Source organism: Dreissena polymorpha, chromosome 9 (assembly GCF_020536995.1).
Source record: "Dreissena polymorpha isolate Duluth1 chromosome 9, UMN_Dpol_1.0, whole genome shotgun sequence".
Lineage (NCBI taxonomy): Eukaryota > Metazoa > Mollusca > Bivalvia > Myida > Dreissenidae > Dreissena > Dreissena polymorpha.
This window is the reverse complement of record NC_068363.1, coordinates 21,329,668-21,343,992: the sequence shown is the minus strand read 5'-3', so window position 1 is coordinate 21,343,992 and position 14,325 is coordinate 21,329,668. Positions and strand designations below refer to the sequence as shown.

The 14,325-nt window shown below is 32.7% G+C and overlaps 1 protein-coding gene and 1 long non-coding RNA gene across 2 annotated transcripts in view; one reads left to right on the top strand and one right to left on the bottom strand.

Moving 5' to 3' along the window:
• The window catches only part of LOC127846695 (NLR family CARD domain-containing protein 4-like), a 755,110-nt gene that overhangs the window by 151,803 nt on the left and 588,982 nt on the right, over positions 1–14,325 (bottom strand). The gene's annotated exons all lie outside the window — the stretch shown is intronic.
• LOC127846726 (uncharacterized) lies at positions 352–13,173 on the top strand. The gene is made up of 3 exons (XR_008033633.1): positions 352–465; positions 721–830; positions 12,906–13,173. It is a non-coding gene; the product is annotated as an uncharacterized LOC127846726 (long non-coding RNA).

Genomic DNA, 14,325 nt, shown 5'->3' with positions numbered 1-14,325 from the left:
TACTCGATATGGGCTACATACAGGCAGCCCTTTTACTCAATATGGGCTACATACGGGTAGCCCTTTTACTCAATACCCAGCCAGCACACCACTATCGGATAGATATCGGTAGCAAAACGGTATATCGGCAAATCGGCAAGATGTCTATCCGATGTTAATCCATTTCGCCGCCCGATATATGTAACTACCAAAAAAGTCACTTTACATGCAACGTGTTTAATGAAATATTACAAAATACATATATTCGTACCAATAAACATAAATATGGCCAATAATTAATATGCAACTTGTGCTTGTTTTTGCCGATAGCGAGCCGACAACGGCCCGTTGTGGTTGTAAATGTTTTCGTTCAAAACGATAATTTCGTTCGGTCAAAGGAATTTTCTGGCGGTCAAGTTAAATGAGGCGTTCGAACACAAACATTGCGTCTTGCGTTTTGTTTCGGAGATCTTCATTAAAGTTCAAGTTAGTTGTTGTTGATTATAATATATAATTAACTTTATTTTTTACGCACATGTAGATTTGCTCGTAAATAACGTGATGGTACGTGAAGAATTTGAATTATCGATTCGTAATATATCTTCTCGAGGTAGTTTTTTTACCGAGCGTTCATACTTTGCTGTTTTTGTTACTTGTACACTCTTTTTAATTGGATGTGTATACCTTTTAAATTTATTTGTACGAATTAAGAATATTTGTGTTTCGTTGTTTCATTGAAAGATTCACCACTATTGTTGACAAGACCCAGCCCTCAACAGACAACCCACATTTCTAGTGCCATGGGGAATCGGCAAGGTTGTCTTCTGACAGACCACACACGATAGTTCCAGGTCGCGTACTATTCCTGAAGTTTTTTCTTTGGTTGTTAAAATGCTATTTGTATTACGTAAAAAGTACACTTTTATAACAGCATACAGGGCTTAACACTAAGGCACGTCCTAACGACATTTACTGCCTGTACCTAGGTCCGGGCTAGGCAATGTCCCAGGAACATGCCCGACCGGTCGTGTGTATTTTGGGAGGGATTATGTGTTCTATATCAATAAACTGCATTTTAAATAAGCTTTTCAAAGATGCAACAATCTTAATACAGTACGATCAGATGAAAATTAAGTCCCAGAGTGAAGTCGGAGACAACAAACATTCCAACTTTAAATCACTTCACCATGCATGATTAATCAAACATACTTTTGTCTTTCTCACTTATTCACTTTTAAGGTTCATGTAGAGGCTTCAATTTGAAAAATGTGGGACCCCTAGCATTGAACTCAAATTTGACTAAAAGAAGAGTGCCACATTGAAAATGTATACATATATGCTTTAAAGGATGTTTTTCCTTCAAACTGCTACCAATTTTGTACATCAACGTATCATAACATCCACAAAATCAATCAAAATACAAAGCGATTTTAACAATAAAATATACATTATTTTCAAAAATCTGAATCATGTTTATTCCACGTATTTCGTCGGAAAATTATATAACTAGTGATTAATATCGACATTGACGAGGGCAAGTTACGCTTAAATAGTAAAAAAAAAAGTTTACATATCTAGAAATATCAAAACTCGAACACATGTCATTTCATCACCATGGGGCAGCCATTTTTTAAATTAATAAAATAAAAGAAACATGCTAAAAACTCACTCATCGCCTAATTGACATTCCAAACGGTTTACGATGACAAATGCATTGGATTGTAATCTTTCCGTTGATGTTTGCAAACTGCACGATCAGACCTCATAAACACTCAAAAGAATAACTATGTAAGAAGCATTTCACCAATGTTTACACTCGTTGTCGAATCACATTACTTATATTATTGCGCATAAAATAGAACGCTTACAGACTGACAGAAAGATCGATAGGTAACTCCGTTAAATTCATCACGGTATACTATTATATTGATAATATATAATTATACATCGCTTTAACAATCTAAAAGTAGAAATAATTCTTTTAAACGGAGTTTTTAATAACGAAAGTTAAAACAACGAAAGTTGGATGGATATTCTGTGAGATGCACTTCGGCTCCATAAAAACAATACAAATAAACTAAAAAAGACGTGTGGGGGACAATTTTCAGCTGGAAAATATTTCAAATAGGGTAAGTGATGATATCTCTACGTGGTCTACGTAGCCAATGTCACAGGAACATGCCCGACCGGTCGTGTGTATTTTGGGAGGGATTATGTGTTATATATCAATAAACTGCATTTTAAATAAGCTTTTCAAAGATGCAACAATCTTAATACAGTACGATCAGATGAAAATTAAATCCCAGAGTGAAGTCGGAGACAACAAACATTCCAACTTTAAATCACTTCACCATGCATGATTAATCAAACATACTTTTGTCTTCCTCACTTATTCATATTTAAGGTTCATGTAGAGGCTTCAATTTGAAAAATGTGGGACCCCTAGCATTGAACTCAAATTTGACTAAAAGAAGAGTGCCACATTGAAAATGTATACATATATGCTTTGAAGGATGTTTTTCCTTCAAACTGCTACCAATTTTGAACATCAACGTATCATAACATCCACAAAATCAATCAAAATACAAAGCGATTTTAACAATAAAATATACATTATTTTCAAAAATCTGAATCATGTTTATTCCACGTATTTCGTCGGAAAATTATATAACTAGTGATTAATATCGACATTGACGAGGGCAAGTTACGCTTAAATAGTAAAAAAAAAAGTTTACATATCTAGAAATATCAAAACTCGAACGCATGTCATTTCATCACCATGGGGGCAGCCATTTTTAAATTAATAAAATAGAAAGAAACATGCTAAAAACTCACTCATCGCCTAATTGACATTCCAAACGGTTTACGATGACAAATGCATTGGATTGTAATCTTTCCGTTGATGTTTGAAAACTGCACGATCAAACCTCATAAACACTCAAAAGAATAACTATGTAAGAAGCATTTCACCAATGTTTAAAATCGTTGTCGAATCACATTACTTATATTATTGCGCATAAAATAGTACTTACAGACTGACAGAAAGATCGATAGGTAACTCCGTTAAATTCATCACGGTATACTATTCTATTGATAATATATAATAATACATCGCTTTAACAATCTAAAAGTAGAAATAATTCTTTTAAACGGAGTTTTTAATAACGAAAGTGAAAACAACGAAAGTTGGATGGATTTTCTGTGAGATGCACTTCGGCTCCATAAAAACAATACAAATAAACTAAAAAAGACGTGTGGGGGACAATTTTCAGCTGGAAAATATTTCAAATAGGGTAAGTGATGATATCTCGACCTGGGGTGGTATTCCAGTAGCTTCTTATCTTGTGGAAGTTTCCTTAAATAATACGTTTTCACTTAAAATAGCAGTTTTTTCCTTAATATTTAAGAAATTTCTTAAGTGGTATTCCATAAATTTCTTATATTAAGAAATTCCTTAAAACTGTTCGTTTTTTCCTTAAAATTTAAGAGACAAAATTATTCCCTTAAACTCGTCCTTAAAGTTAAAAACACAAACGCGTCCATTGTTTATTTACGGTACCCATTTATTTACACGTATTTTAATATTGACGTGCAATTTTGGAGAACAATTTATAAAGAGCGATGTTCTATTGGTAAGTAGCCTCAACAACTCGAGTTTATTTATAGATAGTCGGTTGTATCCGCTTGTTAAATCAATACTGTGGTGTGATAAATAGAGAATACTAGGTTAGCCTTGGCGAGCGCTTTCGGTGTTCGAGCCGAGCAACATAAACTTCTCTGTATTCAACGCTAATCCTAGTATTCTATTTATCCCATTTGATTTTTTCAACGTGACATTTAACATAAATAGATCTAATAACCTTAACAATAATTTTAATTCAGTCATAAAAGCGCTTAAAGTCTAACAAATTTAACCATGCGTAGTGATATACATGTATTTGTTCTGGTACGCAAAATAGTCTTTAAAAAATTCACACATAAACTGTAAAACAAGTAAAAATATCACCATATGCCTACATTCAATTTTACGCAGTATGCGAATTTTAACACATAACGACCGCGAAAAGATGATTTTACTTTACTATAATTCATTCTATTTTCGAAAGAAAATGATCAAAATCCAATATGGCGGCGATTGCTACTGACAAAATGCTGTCGATGTCAACATACATGTACACCATCGACGACCTAGTTCTGGCTACCATAACTTTAAATGTCGCTTTTTATGATTTTTGACTGGGTCGACTTTGTACAGGTCTGTCAATACTAAATAAACTGTACGCTGAAGTTTCTTTAGCTGTCGACGACCTTGACAATTTTGACGAGTAAACAGACAACAGCGACTGACACTTCATTTGACAAAATATACAGGGCAATACGTTTTCCGACTTCGGACGACGAATTTAAGGACGCGCAGAACGTGTTTTTATTTAATGTTAAGGGTATGCCGTGTGTGATCCGATGCATCAATGGCGCTCATGTTAAAATCATTTCCCCGAGAACAGGGAACGACAAAAGTACAAACAGAAATCAAAACACGTAAGAACTAGTATCTTACCTTTAATTACCCTTTAAAATCCATCTAATAATCCATTTAACTCAAAAATTGATTTTTCATCTAGGGTCTTTAATAATTATTTTAGCATAGTTAAATAAAGACCCTTATGCCATTCTATCACTTTATTCAAATGAGTTTATGAACGCGATAAACTTTCTTCTTCGTCACACGCTACGTCATTTACTGTACATTACTGCTGTTCAAATGAACCGGAGCAGTTTATCTAATAATAGCCGTTGGTAAACTCGGTTGCATTTGCAGATTTCTGCATACAAACATAATTATGTTTAAACTTGCACAATGTTTTATTTATCTATGGTAAATGCCCTTATTGTACGAGAAAATAATTTAATATATAAATACACAAAGAATGGAAAACATTCCAGTACACAACAGATAAATGAGTAGAAAATACCCGTGTACAAAATGGGACGTTCCCAATTCCAGTGTGGTGCTATTTTTACCATCTTATACTTTACACAGCTCTATGCCTAACGTGAATTAAATAGGAAAGCAAACATAGCAGATTATTCATGAACTGTGCGATATGTGTATGGCTTGTTGTACATTCTTAATATTTAAGTTAAATGTCAAAAGTAGATCTATATGCTTTGGTTATAAACAATGCACATTACACGAAATAAGGAAAATGTGATCAATTGACAATTCAGATATGTCGACATAGATCTACAGTACATGTAGAAAACATGTGAAATAAGTCGCGTTTATAATAAATTATCAAAAACATGGGGAAAATGACGCAATAAGTATGTCATTTTATGACGCCATCAATCAGCTGATTCATTACACGGATGGCGAAAAATTATGTCATATGAACTAGATTTAAAGGTTGAAGGTCGTATAATTTTGAAGCTTAAGTTTTGTCGACTTTGTTTCTTATAAAAAATCATTCAGTGGTAAGGTAAATATAAATAAAAAATATAACAAAACAAAAATCGTGTAATTTTATATTTTATTTCAACATTTCTTTTGGTGAATATGTCATATATATATTTTTCTGCAAACTATGCACATTTTCTTCTAATGGATGACCTTAAAATTCGATCAATGAACCAATCGACCTAATTTTAGCGCATATCGCATGACGTCATTTAAAAAGTAGTCCGTGCACGCGACAGGTATATTCCACAGTGTTGAATACAAGCAAGTATATTCCACAACGTGTTATACCGTCAATGTCGCTGTGAAAATGGGATAAATGCACTTTGTAAAACTGTGAAAGTTATAAATGCGTTATGGTTTATTGCGAAAATAACGTTTCCCAATCGTTCATTATTCAGGAAAATATGAAAAACATCTCAACATAATGGTTAGATATTGTTGTAATGATGGTGTTTGGAAGTTAAAAAGACATTGGAATTGTATATTTAATTTTTCTTCAATAAAATTACCCCACCCATTTTGAAATGGTGGTTGATAATAATACACGTTATTGTGACACGCGTTACGTTTTTGTACAAAGATTGGAAGGATTTAACTGCAGTGTATTGAAATTGTGTGATTTGTGATATAACTGAAGGATAATGGATATAAATGAATGAATGCATTCTCAGAAAGTGACGTGCTTTACATACAAGTAAGCACTGGCACTTCAGAGAAATTGTTCAAAAACTCCATTGGATTTTAAATGAAATGCAGGTAAGTGATTTATATATTTTATCGTTATTTAATAATGAAGTTTAATTGTCTTTTTTTGTAGACAATCATGCAAGTTAGAGAAAATATAGTTGATCTTCTTACAAATGGTCAACTATTAGAACGGTACAGATTTGATAGAAATGGGTTGATGTTTCTGGAACAATTACTTGGCCCAAGAATACAGCCAGCAACTCACCGACATAATAGTCTCTCTGCCATGGAAAAAATCCTTTTGACCTTAAGATTCTTGGCAACTGGTGGCATACAATTGAATGATGCCGACATACACAATGTTTCACAGTCCACCGTTTCTAAAGTAATTAACGAGGTTACACAACAACTTTCATCTCAACGGTTTGTAAACAGATTTATTAAATTTCCAACCACCATTCAAGAGCTAGATGTTCAGGTAGAACATTTTCATTGAATTGCCCGATTTCCAAGAGTGGTGGGATTAATTGATGGAACTCATGTAAGAATAAAGGCGCCATCAGAAGATGAAGCAGTGTATGTGAATCGAAAAGGTTTTCACAGTATAAATGTTCAAATTGTCATTGATGCTTTTGACAAAATAACAAATATTGTTGCACGTTGGCCTGGAAGTGTGCATGACAGTAGAATTCTCAATAACAGCGGTCTGCGCCAGATGTTTGCAGTTTTAAAAAGCATTATTACTAGCAATTAATAGGTGTGACAGACTTATAGCAACTTGATATTTGGCATGCATTTGCATCTCATGGAGTTGCACATTTTGAGTGGTGAAAGGTCAAGGTAATCCTTCAAGGTCAAAGGTCAAATATATGGCTTCAAAGCTGTGCAATAGGGGGCATTGTGTTTCTGACAAAAACATATCTTGTTTATTTGATGTCATCAAAATGCATGAGTGTGTTTTAATTGAAACCTGTTAAATTTAAATTATGTTTAATTAAAGTACATGTATCCAATTTGTTTGGTTGATCATTATTTTATATATTTTTTTAAACCAATTCTTGTGCACCAATGTATACCCATAATGTGATAAGTACCTTGTGGCATCATTGGCAATTGCAGCCGGTCCACTACCAGTTACTGGCAAAGCACGATTGAACCTGTTTGGTGCTGCAGTCGGCAGATGGATTGCAGTAGCTGTTTGAGGTCCTTGTGATGCCCCAGGGCTTTGATTGACCAATTAAAAAAAAATAATTATAATTAATTGCTTTGTCAACATACTGCATATAAAAAATTAGGCATTTTTTTATCTGTTGGGGGAAAAAAGAACATAGGTGCATAAGGGATTTTTAATGCTATTCAATTTGTATTGTATACTAGGGTAATTATATAGTGAATATAATTATGTATTACACATTAATAGATATGATCTCAGAATTTATCTGTTTAATCTTTTTGGATATGATAGAGACTGAAGAATAGTGTTGTTTATGACTTGTGTGCTATTATTCTTGAATTGGGATTTTTTTTAAACAAGTTGGAAATAAATGGGAATGGGTTAGGTATTCTTACATGCAGAAACTGTAGAAAAACGTCTGACAAAATGAAATTGTATAACTGATACCCCCGCCCCCCCCCTCAATTTTTAAAGAAATAAATTACCTATCGCTAAATGCATCAAATGCATCAAGCTGTAGAAACCCGCTGTCAAATGTTGCTTCAACTATTCCGACAGTGTTGGAAGAACTTCTACCAACCACGTCCATAATTGCCTCTGTAATTGGCCCTAGCACAGTGGTGACAGCTCCACCACCTGCAGTATAGCATTTTTTTTGGATATTGGGTGACAAATTGGGGGTTTTATGGCATATTTTATATATGTTTAATATTTTTGTACAAATATTTGATATTTTATCAATTACACTGAAACAAAAAATGTTGAATAATATAATGGTTACTTAATAAAAAAACAATTGAATAATTGCTCATAAGACATATATTTTAGGTAGACAATAAGGACCAAACAATTTTTCCGTTAAACAAAAAATAATAATTTTATCAATTACTCTAAAACAAAAAATGATGACTTGATAAAAAACTATTGAATTATTGCTCATAAGACAGATTTTTTATGTATACAATAAGGTCCAAACAATTTTACTGTTAAACAAAAAAGAATTTAACCCCTTATATTACATAAACCAAACCTTGAGGATTGGTTGCTTTCCTAAAATTTATTTAAAAATTGATTATTTATACAAGTACTAACCTGTTCTGTTTTGTGCCAACAGATGGTCTTGATATTTGGCCCTGTGGGTCTGTACCAGATTGTCCCACTTTTTCTGCAGGACTATACATTCCCTCGGGTACTCTGCCCTCACATTGAAAATGGAAGAGACAGTCTCCCACATAATCTTTTTTGATGCAGAAGTAATTGCTGAAAATATGATATTTGCATATCAAACTGTAATAGAGTTTAATTTTAAATGTATGTATTTAGACACAATCAAACATGACAGTTGTACCACACTGCAAACTATGGCTAACAATAAATAAACTTGAGGTTTAATATTTTAAGGCTAGAAAATATGAAATAAAACTATCTTTTATCATGAATAATAGACTTAAGTAATGCTACAAAATAGCTGACATTTGTCAACTTAATGATTCCACAACATGCTTGTAAGCAAAACTGTTATGTGTCTGTTTGTCATAAACATTTACTACTTTCATCTGTCAAATAGCCTAATTGTGACATATTTTAGTTTACCAGTTTAAAAATCATTTTTTATAATAAGTATATTTTATATAAAAAGAAAGTGTTAATGCATGATCGTGTCAAATTTATTAACTTTGTCGACTAAAAAAATATGTGTGTACAAAACAAGAGGCCAAATATCATAATTAATATATGTCAAAATTGACAGCTGCACCATAACGAATAATGAAAAATAACGTTTGTTTATACTTACATGGATTGAATCTGCTTTTTAGATAAGCATAACGGGTCATAATAGACCCTTCTTTAACCGGCTCATTTATAATTTGAGCCAGCAACAAGCAGTCGTTGGCGCTGAAGTTTTCCGACCGCTTCTTCTTGCTTTCTATTTCAGCCATCTTCGTTGACATTATCGTCTGGCAACAAATGTTCGCCCATGCGCAGATGAAACTTCCGTTACTTTATTTAGAACGGTAAAAACCGAAAATTTATGCAAATTAGCATTCGTTCCGCTTGAGGTTAAAAATAGATTTAAGGCAAATCTTAATAAAGATTACCTTAAGATTTTCCTCGGAATACCACTTAAGAAATATCTCAATTTTATCCTTAGTTAAGTTAAAAAATAAGATAAGATTATTTCTTATCCTCATCTTTTAAGAAGCTACTGGAATACCACCCCTGGTCATTTCTGTTATTTAGTGCGATCTCTTGCTGATTAATGTTAATAGTTGTTTTACTAGTTGCCACCCAACTGTCAAATTAAGTATGTGTTTTCTCAGGTATGTGTATACACATACCCGGTTTTCTCACCACTGCACGTGGTTTCGACCGATTTGTTTTGCACGTTTTTTTCTACGGAGCACAGCGATGGCCACGCTTTCAAAATGGGTAGAAGGAATCGAAATATAAAATCAATCGGTTTGCCAATTTCTTTATATTCCTTTACAATTTTATTTTTTCGTCCACAATCTATTTCAATTGGAGATGGTTTAAAATTTGCAATTTGGTTGAGAGGTAAATAACAAAATTGTTAAGCCTTTGAAATAGAATTTTTACTCTTATTATCCAACATACCTGGATTTTTAAAAAGTAGTTACGTCTTAGTTATTTTTAGAACTTTGTTTAGGAAATTTATCCAAAAAAGGCAGTTGAATAAAAACTCATTTGTTGTTTTATGACAATAATTTTCTGTGAAATGTTGCTAACTTGACCTTGTATATGTGTATAGCTTTGTATTTATTCAACTTAAGGTAGTGCATATCCTTCCTTACTTTAGATTGAGATTTTGTAAATTAGTGTAAAAATGTATTGGTTTTAAACCAAAATATGAATAAAGCACACAAATATTGAGTGTCAAAAATGTGTTTATGTTATTCTATCCGTCTTAAGCTTTAAAATGATATATAGCTTGACCATATTGTACCACATTGAATGAAGAAAACCCAAAGCGAAGTTTTAATGAATTTTATCCCCCATGAACCTTAACACTTTTATCTTGCACTGACTGCGCACCTGTCAATAATACCCGCAAGGGGAGTTAGACAGTATAGATACATAGATAGATAGAAATAGATTTGGAACCCCCTGATTGCAATCAAAAAGAGGCCAATAATTCAGAAAATCCCCGGCAGGTTTCCTGATAAAACACGTCAGTACCTATTTTTAAACGGAATTCCGCTAGATACGGTTTTTGATTGGTTTCCTCGTAGTGACGTGTTTTCTCGATGAAAATACGTTATAATCTAAAAGCCGGGATCGCCCAGGATCGTCCGGGGTGGATGAAGGCAACTCGACATTAACACAAAGTTACTATAAAATTATTAGTTATTTATCAATTTTAAATAATTGTAATTTGTTTGACTGATTAGGAGTCTTTTGACAATCTTTTTAACGCAATTCAATTAGCAAAACTAATATTAATGGTCGATCCCGGCTTTTAGTAGAGAGTTAACCCTGTACCATTGTTACGACTACCGTACCACGTTATTTTGCGAAACCTAAGATTCACTTACCATTTGTTGTCAGACAGTAACCGCGGCAATCTATGTAAAAAATGTTTGGCTTTACGGGTGGGGATGGGGGTTCCTCAGATAAGACAAGAAAAGGGAAGGAGGAAAGTAAGAGAAAGTATGAGGGAAAAAAAAGGAAATTTCTCCCGAAATGGCGTGTAGATTACAAATAGATGTCTTAAGTAGATGAATATTGAATTCATTAGCATTAGTAAGGCACGCTAATAAGAATTATTGAATCCTTTTTGCGCATCTCTACAGGGTTGGCATATTGACCGGTCAATTGAGTATTGACCGGGCCGGCGGTCAATACCCGGTTAAAACCGGTCAATACTGGTCATTACTGGTCTTAACTGGTCAATACTGGTCGATTGAAAATTGTAGCATTTAAACATTACAAAGGAGCCATTTTATATTAAATCAATAATTATTCTGTAATTGATAAACTTTTTTCTGGGTTATTTATTGTAAAAAAAAAATCTTTAAAGCTGAAAAAAGTTACTTCTTTATTATTTATGGAAACAGCCTCAAATACATAAGGACTAAGGCAATATCTTTATCTCAGTGTATCACATCTGTTACTAAAGTATTATTACTATTGTATGTACAATAGCACTTCCCTTATCTATTGATATATCTATTTGATAAGCAGATGGACAAACAGAACTCTTGTGTATTCTAGGGTTATAAATCTGGCCTCTTAGTTGGTAATAAAATGCATGCAGTGTTATGTCTCTGATATTGACAATTAAGCAAATCTGCCCTTAGGCTATTTTATATCACTCACACAAAAGAAGATTACATTGTACTTGCTATTAATTTAATAGTTACTTCTCACTTGTTTCCTTTCTGTATTAAGAGGGTTTTTTTCCTTTTCATATTAAAAAGTTCAATTGGTATTCAAATAAATAAACAATCAAAGTTCTTGATTTTGCCAACAAATAATGTTTTCTTATTGTGGGTCTACTCTTCTTTTCAATTATTTTTTTTCTTTTAATAATTATTTCTTATTATGATTTTATATTCTTATATCAATAAAAATTAAAGTTTTTTTTACTATTTTGTTTAAAAAGTATTTAAAGAAATCAATGCAAGAATACATGACAAGTAAGGATTGTGTCAAAAAGTTGCCGTTTAAGGCCCTATTATCAGTTTTGGGTGCCGCAACCTGTATAGGTGAGAAGACTGTTAGAAGACTGTGGGGACAGTGGGGTATGAGGAACAACTCATACACAGTAACTGACAGGTTCTTGTTGAATCAAGCACACAAAAATCTGAGCATCATAATTCATTAGAATTGAAAAAAAGTTCAATCAACCAGAAAAATCCAATTGACCAACTTTGACTTATTTGCAAAATTTTGAGAGATTGGCCTACAAATTGCATGAACAGGTATAAAATAGTGGGTATTAATAGCTTAAGACATTATTGTCAACAAGTCTGTTCAATTTATATTATCAATATTGTTAAATTATGCATGGAATATAAATTAAAATTGGGGGTCAAGTTCAATCGACCAGTATTGACCAGTAATGACCACTTCGGGAGTATTGACCGGGGCGGTTTTAACCGGTAAAAACCGCCGGTTAAAACCGGGGGCGGTCGATTGGTGCAAACCCTGCATCTCTACGCACAAGAAAATACAAGTTGAATGATAAATATAAAGGTTTTGATATACTTGGGTCAGGGCACATGAAAGATTGGTAAGGGCTAGTAGGTTCTGCATTTACAAGCCCGAATGGGCTAGTTGAAAAAAAGTTAGTGTTAAGCCCTGGCATAAAGTACTAGTCAGCAGTAGTGCAATACTTTATGCAGATAATTTAAAACATGTGTTATTCTGGTGACTATATGAATTAAACTGCCATAATATTTGAGGTTTTAAGAACAGATCATCAAAATTAAATAGCACTGTATATTTGAAAAGTTATCAATAATACTTGTCCATGAAAAAGGAAGCAAATGTCATGTTTTTATAAATTAAAAATCTTGGGATATTTGAGCACATGTATTTAAATAATCATATAATAATAATCCTAAACTTGTACTTTTTCAGAAGCCCTCAAGCAAGTCTTTCTGAACACAAACAGTTACATGGAGTTTTTCATAAAAACATTGCTTCGAATGCCAGTGGCTGCCATGAGGGAGGGTGCACCAAGCCTTCGACGATGACATCAGCCATGGCCAAAGAACATTATGATGATTAGTTAACTTTCTATATAACTGTTAATTGTGTTAATAGTTACAACTAATAAGGTTTACAATTTTAATCTTACCTTATACACTTTAAATTATGACTTTTATTGTGTCATCCTCAAAATAAGACTGCCCTTGATTCATTATATAAATATTCTTACATATTAAGGCGTTAAGTTAATATACTAACATGAATAGAATTTAGAATTTAAGTATTAAGAACAACGTTTGCCGTTATCGAGACTCGAACCATTGTATGTCATTATATTGATTAAACAGTTATTGCTGTTACCACTTGGCAATCCGGACTGATATACAAAGTCTGCTTTTGATACTTTATTTATATAAGTGATGTTCGTGTACTGTTGTTACACAATTTAAAGGAATTAGCAGAAACTAGCCACTCTACAAATTGTAACGGAATAAACAGAAACAAGCTATTTCAACATATTCAATCGTTTCGAGTGTGTAACGCTAGTTTCAAGTGTGTAACACTTTATAATTTTATCAATTTCAAATGATCACTATTCATAAACTAAACTTTATCTCCATCATCAGTCTACGCCATATAGTGTCATTTTGACAATCTGTGAACAATGCCCTTCAAGGCTTTCCTTTCTTTAGCCAAATTTGCATCAATATATATTATACAATTTTGTAACTTGTAATTGCAATTTTATGATAAATAGGTTTTAATGAAGAAATTGATGCATTTAAATATAAATTTCTAAAACAAAATGTTTCAACTTGCAGTCGTTGGCTAAATTTGGTGAATGGCAGAGTAAGTCCTGCCCCTTTTTGCTGTATATTGTTCCAAATAGGTAGTTGAGATTAGATTGTGGGTGAAAAGTGCATTTTTATACTAATTATGTACACTTTGTTAAAATTAATTGTCCTTAATTCCTGTTTCATGCAAGCTGTGTGTTATACTTAGTTACATACAGTCGCATTTTTACACATTTTATACATCAGTACGTTTAATAGGTTACTTTAAACGGCTAAAATAATATTTTTAATAATAATATATCAGCAGGATTGTTTTATTCCTTTTTGTATTTAATCCTGTTGTTGCCTAAAGAAGGCACATTTTGTCAATATATTGCTGTTTTTCAATTTCAACCATACCTGAATATTTGTCATGTAAAAAAGTTTCCATTAAGTTTATCAAAAGTATGCATTTTATCATATAGATTAAATATTGAGACAGGTAGATGGCTAGACCTGTGTCTATTCTATTAGATCAAAGAAATGTATTTATTTGTTGTAAACTCGAAAATGAG